This window comes from Meleagris gallopavo, chromosome 13 (genome assembly GCF_905368555.1).
Source record: "Meleagris gallopavo chromosome 13, MGAL_WU_HG_1.1, whole genome shotgun sequence".
Lineage (NCBI taxonomy): Eukaryota > Metazoa > Chordata > Aves > Galliformes > Phasianidae > Meleagris > Meleagris gallopavo.
This window is the reverse complement of record NC_139416.1, coordinates 15,939,639-15,952,306: the sequence shown is the minus strand read 5'-3', so window position 1 is coordinate 15,952,306 and position 12,668 is coordinate 15,939,639. Positions and strand designations below refer to the sequence as shown.

Here is a 12,668-nt window from a genome sequence, read left to right as displayed (position 1 = left end):
GCTGATTGTCTTGTGCAAGGTTTCCTTCATTGTTGTTTTCAGAGCTGGAGGACTCAGGCCCATGGATTAAAGGCTTGAAGTATTGGAAACTTTTACTGAGAGACTTTGAAAAAGGAGCACCATCCTGACCAACCTGAGGAAGTAACTTCAGAGGCATCATCATATTTTGCTTTTGGGTCAGTACTTACAGTAAGTAGTCCACACAACCACACGTGTGTAGTCTTTATATGGAGCTTTTAAAGTCTATGATTCTAAAAGTTCTGTCTGAAGTTTGACATGGATGTTAGGCCTGGAAGATGAACATGTGGGAGTACAGTGTGTCTATATGTATTTACAGTATATTTATATTTGTGGATAATGGTTTTTTCAAGCACTTCTGATTGAAAGGTGGATATCTGTAGCTTAGAATATCAGACCAGAAGACTGAACAAATTACTCACATGTTTATTTTCTATGTGGAATAGACATGTTGCTAATTAGATCTCAAAGTGAAACTGAGTTGCTTGTAAAATATGTACAAGATGATCTTGGCTGGGAGGAATGGAGAAAGTGAACCCTCTTTCTATGCTATAAGTTCTTCAAATTTGAGTAAAACAGTTAACTTCAAATGAAAGAGTTCTGGTAACTCTGAAAGGTTTATTTTTTAAATATTTTGAAGCAGGAGCTATGAAGTAATTAAATGTGTATCTACCACCTACTGATGGAAATAGAACATAATCCTCTAGTCTTAATGTTTGGACTCAGAAGTTGATAATTTTTTTTTTTTTTTCTCTTGATGCCTTAAATGCATGAGAATCTCTACCTTACCTTATGCATATGCCACATATCTGTGACTAACTGGTCAACTTCATGCTTTAGCAGTCAGCTGGGTTTAGCCAGGAGCTGTTCTAAGTTGTTGGAGATGTGGGGCCGAGCAGCAGGTTATAGGCAAAGATTACTGGCATCTTACAGGAGCTATTATGGATGGGCACATTTGTTATATGACATCTGTTCTCTATCAGAACTGTAGCACCTGCAGAGTTATTTCCTTCTCAGCTGTGTGTATGGATTTGGTTATTGGTTGCGTTTTGCTTTCTGAGGTCACTTCATCTGTTACATTGATAAGTTAGCAACGGGAGGCCAAAGTCCTACCGTGGCTTCTGTATTGAGCTTGTAGTACAACTTCAAATGCAAAAAAAATCAGTTGAGGATGAAGGTGGGACAGCGCCTGCTCATAAAAGCCACCAGCTGTTAATTGCTATTAGTTTTCTTTCATTGGTCATTGGCTCTTGAGTGTCTAACAGCGCTTGCATTTTCCAGCTTCTAAAGAGTGATTTTAGCACGAAAAATGCTGAAGAGAGAAAAAATATACACCATCTGTACTACTTCTTAAGATAATAAGCATGTCATTAGGGAAGGATTTTATTGTACAAAATGAGCCTTCACAGCTCAGGAAGCCAAGAGAAGGCCAATTTCTTCCTTCATCCCCCCCACAATGTGCAAGAAGTGTTGCTCCAGTGTTTAAAAGCGTGCTCATAATGGTGAGGTAACTGCCTGTCCTGTTAGGAACTGAAATACCACGGTCCTTGAAGTCATACTTCCTGGTGCTACAGTCACGTATTTCAATATATTTTAAGACGAATTAGAGTATGTTACACTGCACAGAGTTTCACTTCAAAGTGTCAAGGCTGAAATCATTGGTAAATTTTCCCTTCTGTAAATTGCTCTGTAGATAAAAAGCTAACAAATACATTTGCCTTCTCCTGATTTCTCTATTTTTTTTTTTTTTTTTTCTAATTGGTATCAAAGGTGCTTAGGCTGTGAGCAATGGTATTGACGGCTGTCACATAACACCCAAAGGTACGTCTTAGGAGTGGGAGGAAAATGGCATGAATAAAAGGGTAACAGCTTAAAAAGTGTCTCTTCTTCCATTGCTTAGTTCTGAATCGAGACATTTAAAAAGGAGAAAAGTTTTGATAATGTTGCAGCTTTCTACTACTGGCTTACACTGCCTTTTCAGCTGCCCTCCCAGCACTAATTGTATTCTCCCATTGGAACTGGGTGACGTGCAATTTTCAGCACAGGGCAGCAGGCAATGGTTTGGAGTGCAGGTTTTTAAGCAGTCCTGTTGAAATGGATGTCGCTCTAGGTCACAGTGTAACGCTGTAAACAGCAGCACAAAACATGTGCTATCTGGACTGTTACCTGGTGCTGCCTGTAGGACTTGACTTTCAATCAGAGGTTCTTTAAGCCCTTAAAAGCAGGGAGGAAGAATGCTGACATGGCAATCTGGGTCTGCTTTATGTTCTACCATTGCTTATTTTCTTGGCTGCCTCTATGCAATCTATGGGGAAAAATAATAATTATATAAAATACTTACAAGATACAGTGTTGTTCATGCCTCAAAGAAACATGCCTGACTGCAGCTCTTACTGGGAGCCCCACCACACCAATGGTTAAGAACACCAGTTCTGTCAGTGGGTTTGCCAGCTGCCCCATTCCTCAGCCTGGATCTCCACTTTGCTCTGTGTGTTAATGCTGTGCTTTTTTGTTCCTGTGTGTCTAGAAAGGAATGCAGTGCCTGGGTTAGGTAGCTCACATCCTTAATAAGCCGTGACAGCTGATATGATGCTAGGTGCAGCATATAAAAGCATCACAGTTTCACAGCTGCATCCCACTTTTGAAAGCAAATCAATAGAAATGATGTTACTTTGTCACTTATGCTTGTTTTATGATCAACTTGCACAATTCTTCTTCTCACCTGACAGAGGTGTCCATTGGTACAACGTGTATGGAGTTCCACAGGAATTGTGTTCTACTGTGTCCTGGAGAGGTAGTGAGAGACCAAATAATGCCCTAGCTGCAGATATTCAGATTGTTTGCACATGCTGAGCTATCACATAGCCCTGTTAGAAGAAAGCGATAAGTGTTTCTTGCATCAGACAACCTTTCTCTGTATTTCACTCTAAGCTTTAGATTAGCCTTTCACAACATACAAAATACATCTCCTGTGGTTTCTGTGGGAATGAGTACAAAGATTTAGTAGAAGAAATGGACTAAGATAATGGTAGTTTGATTCTTCAGCCTCTTGATGAAGAAACTTCCCTGGAACAGTTACTCAATTTTAGTATTATTTTCTCTAGAGAAAAAGAATTGAAAATCACGTTAAGAGATCAGCTTCAGCAAAAGGATAAACTTTTAATTGGAACAAACACCTTTTGAGTTCTAACCAAAGTTCAAATAGCTCTGTGTCCAAAATATGTATTATACTAGAGGTCTTTAACCCCATATTGAATATCTGAAGCTCCGTGTTTCATATAAATATATTTATATATCATATAAAGCCTATTTTTAATATGACAGTGATAGACTTTATCATGGGCTGCATGTCACTGGATGCTAGTCCTGCTGTGGGGGAAGTAGGACAGCTGCTACAGAGCCCTTTCTTGCTCAGAAGTTGTTAGTAATAAGCAGTTGGCCACTGTTTCTCTCCTACCTTTTCCCAGGCAGCCTGTAGAAAGATGCCTGACAAAGCGGTCATGAAAAACAAGGGTAATATTTGAATATGAGAAATTACTTTGTGAGTAGGAGCAGCACAGCTCCGTGGATTTCATTATGAACCCGATTAAGATAAGGTTACTCAGAAAAACTAAAAACAAAACAGGCTATTGTGGTAGGCCATGGTTACACAGTTTAATCAGGAACCTGTGAACTGTTAGGTGAGAAGGAGCATTAACAACAGAATGAATAATGTAGGTTTACGTGCTTTTAAAGCAGAACAAGATTGTTCTAACTTCTACATGGACTTATCATTACTTTTTCAGAAGGAAATGATACTGAGGATTTGAGTATGGCCAAGTTGAAAGACGTGGCTGAGAAAGGGAGTATTGAGGTTTGGGGTAGAAAATATGTTGAAGAAAGGTTTGATATATTGAAGGATGTAAGCACTTCGTGCTTCCTGAAGTGCCACTGCTAAACTCTTAAGTTGTTTAAAGGTTTATATGAGGAAAGCAAATGCTACAAAAGAAAGTGAACCAAATCTTCTTTATTAACATGCTGTTGCACAAGTATTTTTCTCAGCACGCTTATGTATTAGCAGTATCATTTCCCACAGCCAAGTTCATAAAAGTGAGTGGGAAGAGGACAGCAATTAGACAATCTCTCTGACTCTTACAGGATTAAAAACTTCCTGTGCAGACAGACAGCTGAAATACAGCTCCTATTGAAATGAATGCTAGAACTCCTAATGACTTTCAGGGAGCCCATAATGATTTGTCTGACTGCTTGCTCATTTGGTCTATCTTGATTTATCTCAGGTTTGCTCTTCCTTTGTGTACTTATTGCTCTTGATGCAGCCTATCAAACCACGCAGTCCCCTATGATAGCTCTGTAGAGATATATTTAATTTGATTTGCTGCTGTCCCCAGGAGTTTATTCGCTGTCAAACAGCTGCCTGTTGCAGTGAAACTTCAATATAAGAGAGCATAATGGTTTACGGATAGAGCATTTAACAACCACCACTGAATGGCATATGTCTGATAAATATGTTCAGAACATAGTTGTGGAATATGCAAAGGCCACTGTTCTGGAACACTTACAAGGATACAGCTAAAAATGCAACAGAGCAGAGAGTTATCTGACAAACTTATTCATGAGTTTACAAACCCCTCTGCTCTTTGGATGCTTTCATGCTGTACATTTTAGTCCACTACTTCTAATCAGGTTCTTCCTGTAAGGATAAGGTAGGTTCAGTATATGTGCCTGTGCTTTGTTACTTTGCAATTCTTCATATCCCTCCATCACTGCTTGTTGTTCTTTTTTTCCCCTCCAATTCAAAAGATGAAATAAAATCTATGTTAACAGCGAGTTAACTGAGGCTGCTGGAGCGAAAAGGACAAAGAAATGCACATCATTTGCATGTGTTAATAGGAATAAGGAAGCTGAAAAAAACAGACTGTGCCCGTACTCCATCACTGCCAGCACAGCCGCTTGGAGCTGCCCCGATGCTGATCTACTGACGCTGGCTTTGTGCCACAGTACGTCCCGTGAAGTGAAGCCCTGCCCTTGGTGAAAGTCCTTTGATATTAATTTCAATAGGGCCTGCATTTCATCCACTTGTGTTAACGGAGTAATTAATTTCTATTATTCCCATTTGTATGTTGCTTCCCACGCGCTCTCAGGATCATAGAGATGAGCCGTAAAACTGAAAATGGAAACACTGGAGCATCGTGTTAGAAGGACATTTTCAACTGGACGTAAAGATGTTACCTTTAAACCTTTACTCACGTTGATGGGTGTGGGATGCCACATGCCCTGAAAGCTTGCTTGCCCACTCTCTTCCCTTCATCTGCTACCCACTCACACTGCTCCTCATCCCTTCAGGCCGTTACCTCTCCCCTCAGTCCTTCCAGCTCAATGGCTGTAAGGAGTAAAATAACTAATATATCCCATAATATATGGCAGTGCTCCAAAGTCCTCCTTGGCATTTGAACAATTAGAGCCTCACTGCGAGAAAAGCATTTCCCAGAGCAGCAAAGGAAGCATGTCGGATGGGATGCCGGGATCCAGCAAGACAATACCACAGGAACAAAGTGAGTGAACAAGCCCTTCTCATCCAGTAAGTGTGCTTGCCCCGTGGATCAAGTCCTGCCTTCACATAGGGCTGAGAAGATGGTTTGTGTCTACAGGGAACTTTCTGAAGCTTCAAGTGTGTGTGATTGAATTCAAGTTTGCCTTGATGCCCTGATGGCTTCCCCCCAGTGTGGTTCTATTGCTGTTTGGCCCCAGTCTTTGCTATTCTCCTGCAGTTGATTTACAGATGGGATTTCTGAAATGTACATCCATCCAGTTCCTCAGGCATGGAGGAATTACCAACCCATGGCTTAGGCACTCACCTGTGTTTCCCTTTTAAAATGATCTGAACAGATGCAAAAAAGTCAGGCTTCATTTTTGGGTCCCAGCATCATCTTTCTTGCTGCTCTTGGCACTCATCTCACAGGAATTTCATTAGGGTGAGGAACAGAAAAATAATTCTTCACATGCTGTCAATCAAGTGACTGACTTATATCACAATCTCAGATCGGCTCTTCATGTGAAACTGTGGCACACTGCTGCAAATTTCCAGGGAACTGCCCTTTTTCAAGAGGAAAAAAAAGAAAGGAGAAATGATATTTGCCTTCTCTCACTTGGGTATGCATGTACACAGCAAGTGCATTTTGTAAGCTTGTCCTGTGAGTGGCAGGCTGGCGGGGAGTGCTCATACGTGTTCTAGCAATAAGAGGCATGGCATATTTTGCAGGAAAATTTGCAGAATGACTCTAATCCAAGTAAATCTGAAAACAGTCACAATCTTTAAAGGGTTTAAGGTCCTAACCCAGCTCTTCTTTCATAATATCTGGAGAAAAAGCTGTTGGAAAATGGTATAAAAAATAAATACCCACACAAGAATAAAGGAGATGGAAAATACCTAAGAATAATTAAATAAGCAGTACTTCAGATAGTGGATCTCTTCTGTATAATGGTAATGAACAGTTCGTCTGTAAAGTTAGCATATTTAATCAGTTTTATGGATACGTGCACACCTCTGTGTGTGATGTGCTGATGGTCTGTGCTCTTTCAGTTATGTTTTGTGCCTTGGGATGAAGGTGCTTGTCTGTTTCTTGATGAGTACAGAAGCTTCAGGATGTAGCAGAGAGGTCCCGGGAACGTTTCAGAATAACAACAACAGTATCAATAGAGAAGAGGAAGCAAAAGGTGACTGCAGGAGAAAACCAGATTAAAGGGAAAGTTATCACAGGCCTCACTTCTGCTGGGTCAGTGTCAGTCTGCCCTGGATGTCCTTGAAGTTTTTCCTGATGAATTTGAAATCACAGGTGTTGTTTTTTGTGTGTGCGTGCACAAACAAGGAATGCATGCATTTTTAAACAGTGTGTTGTTTTGTCTGGGTGTGCTGTTCTGTGAGGGGAGTTTTGCTGTGCATTCAGGGTGGGCAAAGACTCCAGTTAGATAAGTATGCAGCCTGAGAAGTACTGCTTGAAGAGGAAAACAAAAGAAAACCAGGGGCCAAAACAAAGCCTATCAAAAATTATAGTAACTTGAGGATGTGTGTATACATTCAGATGCTGTACATTTACTGCAGGTTACTATTGGAGTGATCTGAGTTATATTTTGAAGCTTTTCTTATTAATAGAGAAGCGTGGAGGAATGTAATATGTTTAGCTTGTCAGAACACCAGCTAGAGGGTGAAAATCAGAGGATTTAGCACCACCTCATTGATTCAGTGGGACTTCAGCAGCTTAGCCTGGCTGGAATATAACCCAGTAAGTGTAAAAAAAAAAACAACCAAAACAACAAAAAACAAACAAACAAAAAAAAACACATTAAGCCACATAAAGAGATGAAGTTAAGCAGCATGAAGCTTGTTTTTGCAATCCTTCTTTAAGTGCTTGGGGTTGCTTTTTTATGAGTGAAGGAATTTGTCTTGAAATTTGTCCAGAGTGATGGGGAATAGCTAAGCAGAGAAATTATGAGAAGCCCAAAATGTAAACATAAATAAAATTTCAAGCCTTAGTTTTTCTCACTAATTACCCCCTCAAGAATCCAGTGTCTGGTTGTTCCCTTCTTTCTGTTCCAGGGCAGCACTTTGTTGGAAGCTATCTATATGAAAGTATGCACGCTACCTGTTTATAGGTTTTTTCCTCCAGTAAGGTCCCATAATTCTTCCTAATCTACTTAAAGGATTTAGCCAAAGTATTAACATGAGCCAGAAGGGATAATGTTGTTATTCTATCATAGAATAACATGAATATCCTTTAATATAGATAGTGTTTGTGGTCCATACTTCAACTCTTCTATATTTTACCACTTCCTTTTCTTTCCCTGCTCTTTATTTTCACTTCAGCAGTAGATCAGTTATTTCCATCTCTGCTTAGTCAGATGATCAATAATTCAATAAGCAATATTTCCCAAAGAAACCCCTAAGGATGCCTGTGAGGTCAATGCACAGACTGTCGAGGGAACTTTCAGTCTTTACTTTTAGCCAGCTCTGGTGCAGTGAGCATGTGCCAAGTCTTAAGCCAATGAGTGGTTTCCTCTCCTTGACTTACTGATGAACCCTGGTGACTTAGGGCTACAGCTTCTATCAATGTTGTATCCCATTATATCGCACAAATCCGCCTCCACTGTCAGTACTCTAAGCTAGGCAGATGTGGGCTAGCTCCATTTTGGAAACTGTACATGTATATTAATGAAGGGATTGGTTGGAGCTCATAAGCTTTGTTGATAAGCTAACTTGGGCACGAGTCTGGACCCATGTGTTTGAGCAGGCTGACGTCCTACCAGCTACAACACAGGCAATCCATGGCTGCCATCCCCTCACCTCCCCCAAGGGGAGATGATCAGAGGGGACAAACAATGAAGCCAGCGTCAGCGTGCACAGAAGAGAGCCAGGGCTCTGACAGATCTCCTCTGCCAGCACCTCCAGGCCAAGAGCTCAAGTTTGAGTCACATCCTTTGCACACCCTGGAGATACGCTGACAACAGTCATCCTAATACAGCATTAGACTGATATTGAACTGGGAAAGCTCTAGGTCGGTAGGCACTAAGGTTTCCTGATCCATCAGGAATTTTTAGGACATTTTGAGAGGCAGGAAATACATTTCTGCTTCATTTCAATGCCTCTGCAAAAGATTTACCATAATCCTTGTTTGCAATTGACAATTCTGGCCAATGATTCTAAGGTTTGATTTGGCAACTGAATTTATAAAATAATGAACGTAATCCTTCCATCCTCCACTGAACAGCTGGTGCTAACTTATTAAACAGCAACCTCATTCTGCACTAACTTTTGTTGGATTTTTAGCTATCCCACCCTCTGAATGGCATGTTTACTCAATATTCTTTCTTTCTTCTGTATTTCCACTAGCCTTTCTTCTATTTACTTATCTGCATTTCAGTACCTACTCTTCTGTATGATGTTAGGATGCATCACTTCATGTAGTATTACCTTTCATCTAAAGCCTACTGTTGACCCAAACGCTGTCATCCTTCTTGACTTCTCACTCTATGATGCTTCCGAACCACTTTTAAGATCAACAATTTGCAACCCTTTCTACCTGATCTCCCTCTGCTACCGCTCCGTGTTTGAAAACTTCTCATTTTCTTGTTATGCCGCACCTCCTCATTGCTGTCTGCCAGCCCATCTGCTCACTTTGCTTTGAGACCTGTCTGTTCTGTATGCATTTTTATTCACAGAGTATGTGCTAGTGTCATTGGTCCTCCGTGACACAGCGGATGCTTAGGGAGCCTTGGCATTCAGCTTTCCCCAGATAAGATCAGCTTGTATGGCTATCTTACTTAAAACTGGGTATAGTAGTCATGTGAAGAGAAAGTCCTGCAGTTAGTGCATGCAACCACTCCAGTAATCAGCCCATACAACAGAGATTTATCCTAATGGAAGGACTTTGCATCACACTGGATTCTCTCTTCCTACCTACTGCAGCTTTAGCCATAATGCGTAGTTCAATTTACTACTTCTTGACTAAACGGTTCTTCCATGCATTAAGACAAAATAAAAAGAGGTGTAAAAGTGCTGTTTAATGGTTTCCCTATAACAGCATTAGTGTGGGTGCAAGTGTCTCACTAAATACATAAATGTAGATAATCCTTTCTTTCTAGCTCTCTTCTCTCAGGCTACATTTTTTTTCCTTTATAACTCATCCCTGGAGAAATGTTCACAGTGAAAAATCATTGCTAACTTCATTTTTCTTGCCTTCCCTATGAATTTCTTTCCTGGAGCAATAATAAGAAATAATGGGTGCAGTGCTTTCCTACAGAGTCTATGGTATATAACAAATAGTCTGGTGTTTTATTTGTTGTTGCCGTATTTAATTTAAGCGTATTAATTTTTCTCCTTGGCTTATCTATTTTCTTCCTAAGTGCAGAGGGCCTTCCAAACCTCTTGGTAATGTCACTTTAGGAACCAGATTGGCTTTGTAGTTATATGTGGAAACTAAGATTCTGGACTCAAGTCTCACCTGCTTCCTTTCTGGATTAACTTCAACAGTTCCCCTTTTTCTTGAGCAATCACCAGTGACAAGTTGTAGGCGTCCAGCTTAATGAACCAACTGTAAACCAATATCAATCAGAGTCTATGACAGAAGAAGAGAGATGTTTTCTTGGTGACTCTGGAAAGAAGAACAGCTGACCCACAGAAATCAGTCTTGCTGGTCTTAATCCCTGTATGTCTCAATTTACCTTTTTGTAAAATGGTTGCAATATCTAATTCACAAGGAAGGAGTGCTCAGTCTATTCAAAGTTTATGAAACACTGCACAGCTCTGACTGGATTGCATTTGCTGAGTGTTAAGTTAAATGACAATATTATTTTCTGTCATTGTGCTACTGCTCTGCTTAGAACAGATTAGGGAAAAGCGGCTGGGTGGGCAGATTCACTTTTTATATCTGAGCAAATTTAGCAAATCCAAAGACAGAAAGATTTCCTTAGTTACATCTTTGTGACCCTGTTTTCTTCATTAATTCACAGTTAGAAAGAGAGACGTTTGCATTATAAATGGAATCACTAATAACAGCGTTCATTATCAGTCTGTAGGTTCATCGTTTTGACAAGCAAGGATTCTCATTAAGCAAGGGTAGGAAAACAGAGACTGCAGAAGCTTGGTTTGCACCATCTGGACTGAACTTGCTCTGTTGAGCCAGTCTCTGTGCACTGGGATGGAGGGATGAAGCAGAGCAGCCTGTGATCTCTCCAGCTGAGCAATGCAGGCTCAGAACACAATTCATCCTCGTTCAAGCGGCACTCAGGTGTGTGGCTGATACTTCTGTGCTTTGTGTCAATAGCAGAAGAAGCACTTCTCTGGCCTTTTTGCCCTGTAGATATCCAAGGATTCTATCGTGTGACAGAGACCTGAGCTCACGAGTTTCTCAGTCTGGAAAACATCAAAGCACAGAGAAAAAAATTTATATATGTTTAAAAACATAAACAAAAAAGCAAAAACAAGTTCAGGAAGAAAATTTATCTTTCATAGCTCTTAAAATAAAATTAAAAAAAAAAATCACAAAAAAACAGAAGTGAACATCACACATTAAAATGTTGGTTTACATTTTTTCATCTTTAGATCTGAAGGGGCTATCCCTGTAGTCATTCTGTAGTTCCTTTCTGCTGCTTAAAGCTGCTGAGAATAAGTAGCTGCTAACTATAACTGGAGTAAAGGCACTGCTCTTGATGATGCTGCAAATAACTGAAGGCCTTCCTCTCTTCCTGTGATATCCTTGCAGGTTCAGTTCTACAGAACCACTATAAACACAGAATCATTGGGTGAGCTTCATCCAGCATAGTGGAGCTTCCATTCCATGGACAGGTAAGCAATGGGATGTAGTTCCAGGAGCGTGAGCACAACAATGAGAACTGCTCAATGTTTGGCTTACAGACCAGGCTTGGCATGGAGGTGCTTGTTTCTTCAGTTCTTTCTGGTTAATGCTTGCTGAATGATTCTTCAGAAATAATTTAATCTCTACTGGCTTCTTTAGCATTTTATTCTTGCTCACATAGATGCTGTTTGAAGGAACACTGAGATTCTGGAGTGAAAGCTGCTATATGACTTCAAAACATGGTTGAACAAGAAGTGGAGCAGCCTAATGAAGTGTGGATCCAGCTACTGGAGACTTTAAAAATGTAAAGAATTTTTTCTCTGGTATTCAAAATCTAGGTGACCTGTCAGGCCCTTATAGATTGCTCCTAAACTCCAAGTGGATGCCCAACAAGCAGGGCAGCAGTACAAGCAGGGGAACCTGAGGTGTTCATCTGCAGCACAGTGTTTACGAAGAATAGTGATTTATTTCTTTCTTTTCAGCTTCCATTCCAGTTGGGAAGTTTACCTAGCCAGCTTAATTTGTCTTTTCAGGTGGTTCTCACATTACGTTCTTTTGATGGCTGCAGATTGTAGTGCAATTATAGTTTACATTGTATGAAATTACTATCATACTTTATAATCTTTTCATTTCTATATTTACTCTCGCGGCTGCAAACAAAAATAAAGACTGGCTTTCTTTTCTTGGAGAAAATTAAATGTGTGTTACTGTTGTGTATGCCCACTTACTTTATTCTACTTCTTCAAAGCAAAGAATGGACCCTTTTAAAAATAATAATAATAATAATAATAAAAACGTACTTACCCTTGCATCCAACCCATAGGTAATCCGTCCTTTAAATTACCAAATATATTTGTAATAATCTTTAAAAAATGTATGCATTTCAGAAACACTTCTGAAACCAACCTACATTTTTTTCCTGTCACCTATACATATTCATTATACCTTGGGACTTCTGAAACAATTTGTCTTAGACTAACAAGCACAGCTGTTCACAACAAGTTTTAAGTTATGTTCTTGGTCTGTAGCTAGCAGCATCCTAATAATATATAATAGTAATAGTAAGAAAATGCAAAAGAAATGCAAAAAAAAACCAACCACAACAACTTGAAGAATGTAATCAAGAAACAAGAAAATAATATCCCTTAATAAAAAGGAGATTGCAGTCCACAGTCATGACTGGAAGTGCCATTAGGAAGTTAGCTCTTCATTATCTATTATACCTGGACATTTGATTTGTAGCTGTGAGCAATCTGTAACAGACAAAAAGGCAGGGCTGATGTAAATGTAATTTGCCAGTAG

General features: G+C 39.9%; 1 long non-coding RNA gene across 2 annotated transcripts; it reads left to right on the top strand.

Moving 5' to 3' along the window:
- Nucleotides 1–195: 195 nt before the first annotated feature.
- On the top strand, nucleotides 196–12,102 carry LOC104913051 (uncharacterized). Of its 2 annotated transcripts, XR_014886072.1 has the most exons (5): nucleotides 196–1,839; nucleotides 2,748–2,812; nucleotides 10,581–10,799; nucleotides 11,274–11,356; nucleotides 11,548–12,101. It is a non-coding gene; the product is annotated as an uncharacterized LOC104913051 (long non-coding RNA). The 2 variants fall into 2 exon arrangements; XR_002119407.3 differs by lacking the exons at nucleotides 196–1,839; nucleotides 2,748–2,812 and having other exon boundaries at nucleotides 2,819–10,799; nucleotides 11,548–12,102.
- Nucleotides 12,103–12,668: the final 566 nt, after the last annotated feature.